This window comes from Rhinolophus sinicus, linkage group LG12 (assembly GCF_036562045.2).
Source record: "Rhinolophus sinicus isolate RSC01 linkage group LG12, ASM3656204v1, whole genome shotgun sequence".
In the NCBI taxonomy this organism is placed as follows: Eukaryota; Metazoa; Chordata; class Mammalia; order Chiroptera; family Rhinolophidae; genus Rhinolophus; species Rhinolophus sinicus.
In genome coordinates this window covers 19,891,360-19,906,672 of record NC_133761.1, presented here as the reverse complement: position 1 = coordinate 19,906,672, position 15,313 = coordinate 19,891,360, and the positions used below count along the sequence as shown (strand labels likewise).

Here is a 15,313-nt window from a genome sequence, read left to right as displayed (position 1 = left end):
CATAACTATAATCACAGAGGTGATTAGATATAGTGCACAGAGAGAAGGGGAATTTTAAATCTTCTTGAGGATGATTACGGAAAGTGATATATGTATGGGGGGTGTACAGGATGTCATAATGTGAATGGGATTGAAAGGGATAACAGAGAAGAGAAGCAGTAATATATGAAGAATCAGAGCATGGCATATTCATAAAGCCAGTAGTTCTGTTGGGCTACATGTCCTGCTGTTTGGGGAAAGGTCAAAGATGAACCTGGATAGATCAGTAGCTAATAGATTCATTTATTCATTCATATAGTCATTCAACCAATGTTTGATAATCTTTATGTACTATGCTAAGGAGTATAAATAATAGAGGTAAAATACAGTATTTTAAGCAGGGGATACCCTGTAATCATATGTGTATTTTATTTGAAAAATTAAGATGAGCCAGAGGCATATGCCATTGTTCTCATGGACAACGATACCAGCATGAACTAACAAGTGTCACTGGGATATAGTGGAGATAAAGGGTATTAGTGAACTTGAAGTGGAAAATAAGGGAGAGAAACCAGGTTTCTGGTTTGGGTGAATGAATGAATAAATTGTGGTATCATCCCCTGAGGAAACCATTTTGAATGGGAGATGATTAATTTTCTTTTGTACTTTCCAACCATTTATTTATATGGCATTTTATCCCCTTGAATTATAATTATCTGGTGCCTTTTTTTGAACCATCTGAGTTTGAGTAGGAATCTGGCATCCTATTTTATTTAGTTTTTAATTCAAAGCACTTAAATGCCTGCCACATAGCAGGTGACCAGACATGGCTGTTTTATTGAACTGAATATGTGACCTATGGCCTTTTATAATAGACTACCAAACTAGCAAATTTATCCTCAAGGAAACTCAATTCAAAGAGAAACATGTATAAATTCTGAATTTATCAGCTTTCCTTCCTTTTAGAAAAGGCATCTTCAGCTATCTCAATTGCTCTTTTCACAATTTCAGCTTCATTGACTTCCATTTCAGAGATATTTTTAGCACACAGATATTAGCTTCTGAGACATAGTTGGTAATCAAATAAAATACCTGTTCATCATGAGCTCTAAAGCACCATGGGAATAATTACAGCATGAGTACATGAGCAAGGGGATTTTTTTGAGTTACAGCTGTCATTGAGGACACAGTCACTCCTCTTCCTATTCTCTTGTTCTTCCTCTACCTCATTACTGGGTGATATTTATGACAATAAATCAAGATGTAAAATGGCTTGCTCCTTTCTTGTTTTCAGCTTTATATACCACATATCAGTGAAATCATATGATTCTCTACTTTTTCTGTCTGACTTATTTCACTTAGCATAATAACCTTAAGATCCATCAAAGGAACAAGACAAACAAATGAAGAAACACAAACTCATAAATACAGACAATAGTGGTTACCAGAAGGTAGAGGGGGAGGAAAGTGGTAGATGAGAGTAAAGAGGATCAAATATATGGTGATGGAAGGAAAACTGACTCTGGGTGTTGAACACACTGTGTGATATTTAGATGATGCATTACAGAATTGCACACCTGAACCTGTGTAACTTTGCTGACAATTGTCACCCCAATAAACTTTAATTAAAAAAAAGTATAAAATGGCAGCAAAATCATTAATGAAATAGAAAAAGTTCACTGGAATTAATGTTACATTTGCATTACTCAGAATTATGAAGACCTGTCCGTCTGCAGCTCGTTCCTACTCTTAACAGGCTGAAATAGGCTAAGAAGACATATTTAGGACAAAACGAATTCTCTTTTGCACTCAAATTCAGTATTTTAAGCACAAATTTTATTATTTCTCACAAGTAAATCTATGTCTCTTCAAATTCTTCCTAAATTAATATAATTACTATCAAGTCAGTCTGTAGAGCTTAAAACAGCAACAATAACAACAAAAGCAAACCCCCTCAAAAAAAACTTGGGCCCTTAATTCACTCCATCTTTTCTCTATTGTCAGTTTATTCTCTTATCTTTCTCACAAAATATTCATATTAAAATAGTGCATCACGAATAAAGTTGTTAACAGGTATTAAGCACTGTAGATGTTCCACGCACTGGCTTAAGCATTTGTAGGGATTATATAATTTTATTCTCATTGTTAAAACATTCCAAGAGCTGGAAATTGATGTTATCTTTACTCTGACCTTGAAGAAAGTAGATCCTAAAATGATTAAGTAACTTGCCCAAGGACATAATGTTTCCAACATAAGAGTGTCTGAATTTCAGTTCTGGTATTACTATATGCTAGTTGTTTCATCCTGGTTGAATTACTTAACTAGTTCAAGACTTAAGTGACCAATAATCTAGGTTTGCACTAGACTGGACTTCTTCAAGGAAAAATTGATACAGACCTTGAATAATTAATCACACTTTCATATTTGAAAAGTAAGCACAGTAAAAGTACCCACCTTTAAGGGTTTTGTTGAGTTTCAAATGATAATCTGTGCAGTATTAGCAGAATGACTGACTCACCATTAATGTTCAATAACTGTTAAATCGTATTATTGCCATTGTGTTCTCCTTTATCTTCCTTGCCCTAGATTCTTTTGCTCTATTCTGTTGTCTGTATGGCTCCTACAGTTGTCTTAGAAAACCTAGACTGATAATGCCACTCTCATGTTAAAAATATGTGGTGACTCCACAGTTTCTATTTAATAATATATCTATTATTTACCATTAGGTTCTTTGTAATCCAGTCCTTACACTCTACTGAGGCAGTACATGGGGTGTGAACAGGGCAAGCTCTGTGGGCAGATATCATTCCAGGCTTTGGATCTAGTTCTGCAGTTTCTTAGTTGGATGGCCTTGGGAAATTCTAAGCCTGTCTACATTTTATATATTTATTTTCCTTTCTTTTTCTTTTTTTTTTTTTTTTATCAGCTTCGTGTGTACAAAGCAATGGAATAGTTAGGCATTTTCACCCCTCACAAAGTGGCAATCCCTCTCCCCCAAGCGACTATCCCTCTGACATCTTATATAGCTGTAAACCTGTCTACATTTTAGATTTTTCGTTTTTAAATGATGGGTCATAATATCTACCTTGTTGAGTCTTTGTATACATTAGATAAAATGATGATTGTAAATTATCTTACCAATAATAGCTCTCCAATTAAAGCTCATTTATTTCTGGCCACTGAGTTTTTTACATCTGCTTTATCTTTCAAATCTGTCACTGCCTGCACACATACACACCCAACACAAGAATGCCAAAGTGATCTCAAAATAGCATTTCATTTATTCAGTCTGTTTTCTTTCTACATAATATCCCCTCCCAACTTCTTAATTTGGAGAGTTGTTCTCATACTTTGGGATCCAAGAAAAACTATGTCACTTTCTCTGGGAAAATGTTCTAATTAAGTTCTAGAACACAATTATTGCGCTTTCTGTTTATCTCCATTACAATGTTTTTCACACTTTAAGATTGTTAATTTATTTATTCAGTTTCTTCCACTGCCACGTTGCTACTTCCAGTTTCATATGATGTTTTGTATTTATGGAAAATAATACTCTTTTAAATATCAGTAAAATTAGTGGATAAAATGTCTTGTCATACTACCTTTTACATGTGGACTTTGGTTCAACCAAGAATCTGTCACTTAAAGGAGTTCACAATCCTTGAATAATAAATGACTAAATTGATGTGATATATTCAAAGAGACATTATCCTTTGGTTGTTGTCTTATAAAATAATTTTGTTTCTGAAAATATATTGTAGAACTTCTCTGGGACCTATTTATGGATCTGAAAACTTGGGAATGTTAAAAGAAATCAGTTGTGTGGCTGCAAAATAACACTTATAAAGCAAGATCCATATTTGGAGAGATAAGGAAACGATTTTTTACCTTGGCAACAGAACTGGAAAAGCACCTAGATCTTTCTGAACTTGACAAGCTGTATGCATTAGAGAAATAGGAACTGCAAACGGATGAAAAGAATACTGGCAAAGAAATACTGTCAAACTCTCAGACATCCCATTTAAATTATATACATGGGTTTAGCATATACATAGTTAGATAGATACTTATATTCAGCAGAAATATCTGGGAATATCAAGAAACTACACAGGAGAAGATCCATAATAAAGTGAAGCTAAAGTTGTTCTAGATGTAGCTGCTAAAAATAGGCACTACCTATGCACATTTCAAGTGTTCAGATATTGCAAATATGCAGATATTGCGAGTGCAAATTGGCTTGTTATGATGAAACATTGTAATAATTAGAAAGCAAATCAAATATGCAGAAATGCTCCAGTTGGTTTCCCATGATAGCAACATGGGATAACTAGTCTGTACATGAGACTTTGCATAAATTCCTCACAGAGTTCCCTGGCTTTTGAAGTAATGTATTTATATTAGAAAAGCATGTCATAACTGTGACAATGCATAGCATTAAGAAATTTTTGTAATTTATACCTAGTTTGGGGGATCTTTTAATTAGCAAACAGATCTCTTTATTAAATGTGAAGTTTTACTTTATGAAACTTTTTTTCCTAAAGGAAAGTTTAGAAACATTTTATAAAGGAAAGTTCCACATGTAAGTTAAGTATTGTTACAATGACCTCTAGTAATGCAGAATGAAATAGACAAAGAGTTGTCACATACCTAACATAATTATTGGAAGAGCCAACACTCAAATTCTTGCTGGAAATCACTCTAAAAACAACAAATTATTATGCACAATAATTTTTTTTTTTTAGGTCTAAGCTGCTGGTCAGTCTAGATTCCTGCTGAAATAGAGAATATTGACCAACAGATAATACAGAATTATATAGTAAAAGAGATACATGTGTTTTATACCAAATCAATAAAAAGTGCTGTCACATTTCCCCTTTGTGGCTCAGGAGTTGATAGAAGAATGGGGACAAGATAAGAGGGAGGAATAGAGAGAAATGAAGTGTCCTAGATAAGTTATGGCAAAGGAACAACAATTCAGACACAATTTAGCCTGATGCCAGGATTTATAGGGGCTTTACTGTGTGACTGTGTGACCCTAGGAGGTTTACTTCCTTTGTCACTCAGTTTTATGATGTTAAAATAGCATCTAATTTTGGAACTTCATATCCACAAGAGTAGCTAACAGATTTGTAGTGTATTTCATGTGATAGGAACAGTTCTTAAGAACTTTATATTAACTTATTTAATCTTAGCAAAAACCCTATGACATAGGCTATATTATTATCTTTACTTTATAGATGAGGAAATGAGCACAGAGAGATGAAAGAAGCAAAGTCAAAGCTAGAATAGGAAAAAATCTGATGTGGATGCCACACTGTTAACCTGAATGATACTCTGCCTTCTAGTATAATGTGAAATAAAAAGATCCTCAACTATTAGAAGATGATGGTAAGATAAGTTCAAGATCTTATCAATATAATGATTTATTTGTCAAAAAGTATTCAGGAAATGATTCATGGACTTATAGATGATGATGCTAATATCTCACATGTTTATAGAAGATTATAGCTTAGGAAGTACTTTTAGATATATTATATCATGATCACCCAAGAAAATGACAAAATCACCCGCAAGGAGACAGCAACTCAAAAAAAATAAATACATATTTGCAGGTTCATGAGCTTATGATGCCTTTCTTATCTTCCCATTGCACACTGAATATTTTCTTCCCCCCCTTCTTTTGCCCTCATTTTCATGTATCCTATATTTTCTAATTTGTATAATTAACTACTTTGGTGTAAGAATATATGTTATTGTGTATCATATAAACATACTTTGAGTGTATGCATCTTATCTCTCCATAGGTTGGGAACAAGACTTATGTCTTATACTTTATTCATGTATACCACAGAATCTGAAGGGCATATTATGTTTGATAAATACTGTTGATAATTTGAGATTTTTGTTAAGCGGCTTTTCGGAAGCTTAGTGGACAGGACCTTTAGATCTCCCTCTGTATTACACAACCCTTCGGAAATCTTGGAGTTGCATACACTTTCTACTGAAAAAATCATCAAGACATTTTAACAAGATATAAAAATGACTGTACAGTTGAAAACAAATAAACTTAAAAAAAATTCATGTCATCATTTATAGTGACAGAGGTATTTAACCTGAAAAGCAAGAAGAAGCTGGACAAAGCATGATGAATATGTTTTTTGATAAGCAAGCTATCAATTCACTTTTTTCAACTTAACTGGACAGTCTACCTGTGGTATAACTGTCAGGTTAAAACATACATGTTTGTAATTCGGTGGTCCCAAGTTCTTTTACAAAACCATTTCACAGAAAGGAAAGAAATAATACAAAATCAGCTCAAGAAATACACTAACAAGCAAAAATATATGGCAGAGAAGGAATGCATAGTTTTGGCTTAATTCAAGAAACTGAGAAGAGCGTATTCTTTATAAGGAAATGTGCATCCTGGAATGTCAGGTGTGAAGATTTTAGAGTAGGAATTAATATGACTCAAATCTCCCCTATTTTCTGGATAAAATTACATCCTGTAATACTTATACTCCAGATCTTTGTTGCTAGAAAATTCTTGAGGAAAATTTAAATATAAGTCTGTGGTTTTACTGAATCAAGACCCCCAGTTAATATTTAGAAGACACTCTCAGTTTGGGCTAATAGCATTGTTAATGGTATTATAGAGGGATAGCTGCACAAAGTCTGTGTCACAAAACCAGTGTTAAATCAATCTCAGCGTTGAGAGGAAGAAAAGGGGAGTCTGGAATCACAAGACATGTAGACATATCTAAGACCACTGTCTTTCCAGATCCATGCTTCCTTCAGATTCTTCATCATCATAAATGTTCTCTGTCCTCTGCCACACGTGCATAACATTGTCCTCTGATACTGAGAAGATCACTCAGGGTTCATTGGGATTCCAGGAGAAATCAGATTTCTTGGCAGTGTGACCACCATGAATAAACAACTCTAGGGGCCCATCTTCTGCATCTTCAGGGGATTATGCCTCTCCAATTTTACTTAAAACCCAGACAGTCTCTAATCAGTACAACTGAAAGCCAAAATAGTCTCATTGTGAGGTGACCTCTGAACCTAGAATATTTCATCCTTATGTGAGTCAAAGGAATACAACTTAACTTTCAGATTTTTCAGATCCCACAAGGTAACAGTCTTATCAGCTGATTCTGTGGCAAGAATGAACTCACTATAAGGATTAAAAGAAAGGCAGTTCACTTCACCAGTGTGAGCATCAACAAAGTGTCTTGGTTTGGAAATACTGTTTGATCAAGATTGATCAAGTTTGATCAAGTATCCCTGATCATAAGTTTCTGATCATCAGCAACAAACCCAAACAGAGACTCATGGAACAGATGCCAGGAAACATCTTCTACTGTTGTCTGCCCTGTTAAGATGGTCTTCATATCCACAATTTTTCCTTCCTTTGGAAGAGCAATGATGTCCCATAGGCAGATGGTGTGGTCATATGAAGCACTAAGTGCCCACTGAGATTTAGCTTCCAAGAGATCCCATAGCGTTCCTCTCATGTCCATGGAGACATGTGTTGCAGTATCCAGAATGATCTGGCTTAGAATACATATATGCAAATGTCACCTGCACCTCTAGAGAACACTTTTGTAAAACATTGGCAAAAGCAAGTGAACACACTGCCCAACGCTTGGCAGCCATTCCTTGTGATGGTGGAGTCCAGGGTGGTGGCCATTAGACCCATCAGGCTGTGGTGCAATGAAATGTGACTGGTGTGACTGAGGAACCCAATTTTTATTTTCTTCTAGAAGAATGTTTTGTATAGTCAAAAATAAGAACGTCACTGGGTAGAGTCTTCGATGCAATGATGCAAGGGTTCTGGGGTATATAACCTGACTTGTTTACTTCTCATTCATAGTTGATGTTGATGTTTATTTCAATTTTTCCACTAACACAGCCACAACATCCAAATTCTCCTTTCTCACTGTCATGGGGTGAAGTGTCAAACTGAGTATCATTAGGGAGCTGCACACTGGCTATCACAGGTGGTTTTGTTCATCCGATGTGTGTGTCCTCTGGGCAAGTCGATGAATGCTGAAATCTTGTCCTTCCGGTCTGATTATATCAGGAAGCCACTAAGCAGTTAGGCTGGCCCACTCCAGAGCATGACTCATCAACAAATCATAAAGAAAAGAGGTGTTGGTTTTCCATATTTTGTACTTAACGTTGATGTGACACATTTTTCTGTTGCATCATCAAAGTGCTTCTGGTGATTCCTTGTCAGCCATAATGGGTAGGCAAGTCGTGGGGGTCCTGGGGTTGAGCATTGCAGGAGGGATGGGAAGGCTGTGGCCACTGGTTCTGCATGGCCTATATTGTTTCCTGTTGCTCTGAAATAGTATATTCTGAAGTGTTTTGTAAAACACATAAATGCTTTACTTTACCACTGGTTCTGCATGGCCTCTATTGTTTCCTGTTGCCCTGAAATAGTATATTCTGAAGTGTTTTGTAAAACACATAAATGCTTTACTTTATTGAGAAAGGTTTAGTATAATGACAGATCTTTGCAATTTTAAAGTACACTTAGAATGTATAGAATATGTTTTCTGGAGATGATTTTGCCCCCAAATAGCTTGCTGGCAGTAGTAAATATATTCTAGCATTTATGTAAGCATATGCTAAGGAACTACATTGTTGAATCACAAAGAAAATAAAAAGTTTCATGATCAAACACATTTGGGAAATGCTGAGTTGAAGTTAAATAGGATTATTGCTTACAAAAATATTCAGAATCTCTTATGTACTAATGTGCACTGTGGATTTCCAAAAATAAGGAGACTATTTAGTCTGTCTAAAACAAATTTGTCCTTTGAAATCCTTTTTCATTGAACACCTGTTAACTTTGTGTCCCCCTGAACAAAATTAGGAAATGCTAAATTGGTCATTTAATGCATCCAGAATGAGTTTATAGCTCTAAAATGGAAGTGTGGGCTACCGAGAAAAATTTCGTTAGAATGCTAACTCATATAGGATTCTAAAGTGTTTTCCATTTTAGTGTACAGTAAAGGAAAATTGTAAGCTAAATGTCATACCATTGTTTACTAAGCTACAATCTTAGGTGTCTTTGTGCTCTAGTTAATGAAAATTTGTTTGCCTACCAAGTGAAAAAAAATTGCTAGATGATAATATATAGAGAGACAAAACCATAAACTCTGTTTTCAAGAAATTGAGTACATTGGAAGAAGCCAACAAAAACATAATTAAGAACTGTAGTCGAGGTTTTAACAAGGTGCCAAGAAAATCAGAATAAAAAATTGACTGGTGGATTCTGACCTTTACAGATGACTCGGAATTGGAAGCTGAGAAGACAGAGTGGTATATTTATTATACAGAGAAAACCAAATCTAAATGTATGGAGGCATGGAAAAGCATGGTATATGTTCAAGGAATGGCAAAAATTACACATGGCCCTATACATTCCCTTTCAATATATCCGATGTGGTGCTAGTTTAGAGATTTCTTTTTTTCTGAAATCATTATGGCCTTTGCAAATAGACTAACAAAGTTTGACATAAATACAAATACAATAAACAGTTAATTTTCAGAAGCAACCTATTTTGTTCCTTAACTGTTCTGTCACCATATTCATAATTAATGACTTTAATGAGACTGAGATTGCTTATATCAATGCCTAATTTGACTGCCATATCTTAAAAATCAAAAATTTAAATGAAGTATTAAAGAAGGTGTGTGATTATTTAATAGCTGTTTCTATGTAACCATTATAGACTTATTACATTTCCTGGCATTTACCATACTCTGCTTGCTGAGTCTCACTCCATCATTATCATTTCTCTGATCTTATACCTTTGCTTAATAAAGTTTTACTTTCTGTTGTTTTATTCAAAACTACCTTTAATTAGTAATGCTTCCTGTTAACAAAGTTTCTATACTATCAAGGTCCTTTTTTCTACTCAAAATTCTACTCTGATTCCCTGGTAGCTGGGTCCTGGAATAGAAGCCAGCTTGGCTGTCAGTTCCTTCCTACCAACAACAGCAATTGATTTTCTTTTTCCTAAATTAAAATCAGTGAGGAGAAGAACTCCAAATGACAATCAATGTCCACTCCCCTAACCATGTCGTAGTTAATTAAATTAAGTATGCTATATTTCCTTCTTTTAAACAATTTTCTAAGGGATGATTGGAAAAAGTATTTAATTATGCTTTAAATGCACCTCAGAGTATTCGGACTTCTTAATAAAACAAGATTGCCATTGGGAATCATTTTTAAAGTGATTACCGTACACAACCCCATGGAGCTCTTAGATGACCCAGAAGACCTTGAATTCTGTATGAGAACTATAGGTTACACAGGTGCCATTAGGAAGTATTCAGGAGCAATCTCAAAGTTTTAGGAAAGCATTCTACTGGAGAACAACTAATCAGTTGCTAAATTACCAATCCTCTCACATATATATTTGAGTTAAAATTATTTGTGATTTTTTTACTTCCATTCTAGTACACAGGAAGTTAATATATATTCCACTTATTTAGCACATTTTCATCATTTGACATCTATAAACTTGATCAGTGAATAAATTATTGTTTTTTGTTTTGTTTTTTCCAAATGGACTGCAAGATATTCAAATGCTCAGATTTTTTTTTTTTGGCATCTTTGTATGTCTTATAGTATAATACCATTCTGAATAAATTTTTAATCAGTCGGTAAATTGGTACCAAATTAGAATATTCAAAGGAATAGTCTCTCTTTAAAGGAACACCACACAAGTCCTCTGTAACTGTAGCGTACATTTTGTAACACATAAAATCATCTAACATATAACGCACAAGGAATTCAGTCACCCTCTATCAAATCACACTTTTATTCGTAAGACTTAATACTATGAGATTATTTATTTATTTATTTCATTATATTTTATTGCTCACTTCTCTTTTCTAAAATATGCGGTGCATAAGAGAGATCTTGTCTTCTTCATTATTTTATTCTTACCACATAGGACAGTGCCTGACACATAAAAAGAGCCCTATAAATATTTGTTGAAAGAATAAATTAATAAATGTTGGATGGAAGATAATGATAATTTTCCATTTGTATAAGTCCTATAAAAATTGCCCTCTAGAAAACTGTATCAACTATCCCAATATTAGATTTTTGCCAATCTTATCCAATTTCGTCAATCTAAGTTGTGGAAAAGTATCTCCTTCATTTAATTTGTTTTCCTGATTATTTTGAACATGGAGCAACTTTTCATATGTTTTGTAGACATTTACATTTCCTTTTTACTATCTCTTCCTGTTCTTTACCCATTATCCTATTGCTATTTCAATTGATATGACATTAAAGTTATAGATAATTTGAGGCAAAAAGGCATCTTTACTAATGGTTTTTCCCACCCAAAACACCGTGTATTTATTTATTTTTATGGACTACTTGAGTATTGTTCTAAAGCTGTCTTTCTATTTAGTATCTTTCAACACAGATTTCAGTTGTTGTAGACAACTACCTTTCTGTGTCAACATTGCTTCAGATATGTAAAAAATATACATCTAATTATTTTCCAGTCATGACTATTTAACCAGTGTCAAATGTGGATAAAAATGTTTTCTGATTCTAAAAGATACGTATGATCTAAAGCCTTGAGGGAATGACAAGTAAGCTTAAATGTGTGGAGGGGTAGGAGAAGCTTGATGGACAAAGATTATGCACAAATGAAAAAGATGATTTCAGAATGGTCTTATTGTGCATATTCCTTATCATTACATGGAAAAGAGGGAGGAGTTCAGCATCATTATTCATTAAGGAAATGAAAATTTGAACCACACCCATTAGTATGACTATAATAAAAAAGATGGTAACAAATGTTGGTGAGAATATGGAGAGATTAGGGCCCTCATGCATTGCTGATGGGAATGTAAAATAATACAGTTGCTTTAGAAAACATTTTGATAATTCCTCATAAAGTTAATTATAAAATTACTTTTATGACCCAACAGTTCTACTCCTAAATCTTGATACACAAGAAATGAAAATATATATTTACAGAAGAATTTGTACACAATATTTATAGCATCATTGTTCATAATGTTCAAAAAGTGAAAAACCTAAATGTTCATTAACTGATAAATAGATAAATAAATGCTATACAATAGAATGTCATTTGACACTAGAAAGAAATGAAGTATTAATGTGTTTCAACATGAATGGACCTTGAAAACCATGTGCTAAGTTTAAAAAGCCAGTTACAAAAGATGGCATATTTTATAAGCACATTTATATGAAATGCCAAGAATAGACAATGCAAAGAGACAGAAGGTAGATTTGTATCTGTGTAGGGTTAGGAGGGGTTGGGAGGTGGAGGGGATGGGGGGAGAATGGTGAGAGGTTGCGAATAGGTATAGGGTTTCTTTTGAGTTGGGGGGATATATAGTAAAATGAGATTTTTGTAATGTTTGTAGAGCCCCATCAATATGCTAAAAAACATTAAGTGTACATTTTAAAGGAGTAAATTATATGGTATGTGAATTTTATTTTAATTAAGCTATTTACAAAAAACATGGAGATTTTTGTTAAACACAGCAAACAGTGACTTACATACAGTTTGCATACATTCTTGACTCTTTGGAATGGATAAAATTATATTTACCTCTATTCTGAAAAGATCTGACTTTAAGTTAAATGGTAAATAACAACCTTTGGTAATATTCTGAAAGGAAATTATGACAGAATTTTGGCTCTGTTTAAAATGTGCCATGATAATTCTGTTTGGATTAGCCAAGGTTGTATGCAATATTAACTTTGCAGATTTAAATAATGCTCATTAATAAATATATTGCATCAAAATAAAAGTTTTAGCCATTACAAAATAATTTATGCTTTAGAGATGATCTATCCAGTTAAAATTTTTAGCTGGCTAAAAAGCTGTGATCTGGCCCCTTCACAATAGACTAATTATAAAGCAAAAAATATATAGAATTCACAAAACTAAATTCTGGGACTGACGATTAACATATTTTACAGAATCTAACAGCCTCCCCCACTTCCAGGCAAAACCATGAAAATGGGCACAAAATAAATCTCCTGGGCAAAAAGAAAGATATTATCTCTTCCACCATTTTTCCTCTTTTTGACTCTCAACTGAAAAATGGAGTGACCCTGCAAAACAATGCTATGGCACATTTAATACCTTTTGGGTACCACTTTTTGAAGCAGTCAGAGTGCTACAAATCTTCTTCAACAAATCCCTAACATATGCATTTGTAGATTTCAAATATGGGGGGGTGGGACTAATTAAAATGGCCAAGTAGAAAGGTAAGAAGTAGATAGTAGTGGTACATGTGTATTCATGGAAGTGTTATCTTAATAAGTACTGATATTAAATCAACCATGGGAAAATATCATGTGGAAGGAAATGCTGAGTTTTAGATTTTTCACTGTATACTAAGCATGACACAAAATCAGGAATTAGAGGTTCAAAAAGTTTCAGAAAACTTCCAATTGATGTATATTTGTTACATGCTGGAAATTTGGTTAAGAGTTATCTATATCAATTAACTTATTTTATTTGTGATTGGAGAGCATTTATAATCCTTGATTAAGTTTAATTGGACCAACAATAATCCACATGATCTATCAGTTAACAGATACCAAATATTGATAGATTTCATTTAGTTGAAAGATGAAAAACCAAAGCTAATGAGGGCTTAATGAAAATACTATATAACTATTAAAATAGAATGTCACACTAACCACTGAGAAAAAGAGCAGACTATGAGGATAAGAAAAATAGAACATATAAAAATTATGATATTGTAAATGGAATAGAACCTGAGAAACACTATACAGAATATTAACTGAAGACATCTTGCATTGGATGAGACTTTGAAATAAATATCTGTTTAGATATATCTCAGTTCTCAGATCCCATGATTCTACGAATGGCATGCCGTTTTTGATATGTGATTAATAATACTGGTTGAGAAGATTCACTTTATTTAAATTTTATAGTTAGTTATCAATGCTAAAATTTATGTAAAAGGGTATTTCACTTGTGCAGGCTTAGAACAATGATCTGTTATCAACATGTGGGTAACTTGCCTACATTTGTCATATTATCACTATGTTAAGTGATTCAAATGCCAACTGCTTTGTAGTTTTTGTATTTCAAAACAAAAGTATAAACTATATACATTAAATTTATTTATTGTCATGTTTCCAAGTTCTATTAGGTCTTTACAGTGTGAAAGGAAACATAATAGAAATTATTCCAGACATGCTTGCTTTCCTAGTCAAAGCAGCAGGGATAGGATTAAACTACAGGAGCTGATGGTCATGGCTTGTTTTATTTAGAATATTTCAAAATCTTATTTTACAATGTGCCAATGAATAAAAGTTTTAAAAAAATAGGCACTGATCATTTTTGGTTCTCAAGAGACAGTTTGCACTACCAATGCCAAGTAAAATTTGTGGTTACAAAATTATAATTTCATGATACTTTACAATTTTCTAGTTTTGGAAGATTTTTTTTCCTTAATCGAATGTTGAGGCAACACTTGGTAGCATTATTCTTTTAATAAGCAGAAAAGGACAGTTAGGAAGATGTATATTATTTTAACCATGCAGAAGCAGATCTTGTAGCTATAGTTTGCTTGAAACAAGACATAGAACAACAAAAATAATATTTTTTATCTTCATGGAGAAAACATATAAGTAAAATATAATAGTACGTATTTTTATTGTCCAAAAACTATTATTTGATGTTTTTATAGTAAAATCTTCAAGATATAAAAGAAATAGTGTAAGAATATTAGAAACTGAAATTATATGATCTATAAAATTTTATATCCTGCTTTTACAAAATAGACAAAATTTATTAATGTTTGTGAAATTATGACATTAAGATGATATAGCATATAATGTTTTGATGCTGCATTTTATGTTTAGCTTTGATTTATTAAAAATGTTCACATTATTTTTAAAACAATTTTAATATCTGCATAAGATATCATAAAAGGGAAAAATAACAATACTAGTATTTATTGAGCAGTTACCATATACCAGGCATTTTACATGGGTGATCAAATTAGTCCTCAACAATATTTTAATAGGTACTATCACTGTCCACATTTTACAAATAAGAAATCTCAGGCTGAGTCAGTAGAAGATATAGCTGATATTTGGATATGATATCAAAGTCTATATTCTTAAACATTGAATTATACTGTTAACTTAGTGTTAAGATACATCATTTTTAATATTACATGATATTTCAATAAGCTAGTACATCATAAACTAGTCTATACTCTGGGCTTTTCTTGACATTTAAAGTGACTATAAATTTTCTGCCACTTTAAATAACA

The 15,313-nt window shown here is 33.1% G+C and overlaps 1 protein-coding gene and 1 pseudogene across 6 annotated transcripts in view; both read right to left on the bottom strand.

The window, feature by feature from the left end:
- CSMD3 (CUB and Sushi multiple domains 3) overlaps positions 1 to 15,313 on the bottom strand; it is a 1,090,811-nt gene that overhangs the window by 1,025,462 nt on the left and 50,036 nt on the right. The gene's annotated exons all lie outside the window — the stretch shown is intronic.
- LOC109454557 (histone-binding protein RBBP4) lies at positions 6,666 to 8,124 on the bottom strand (annotated as a pseudogene).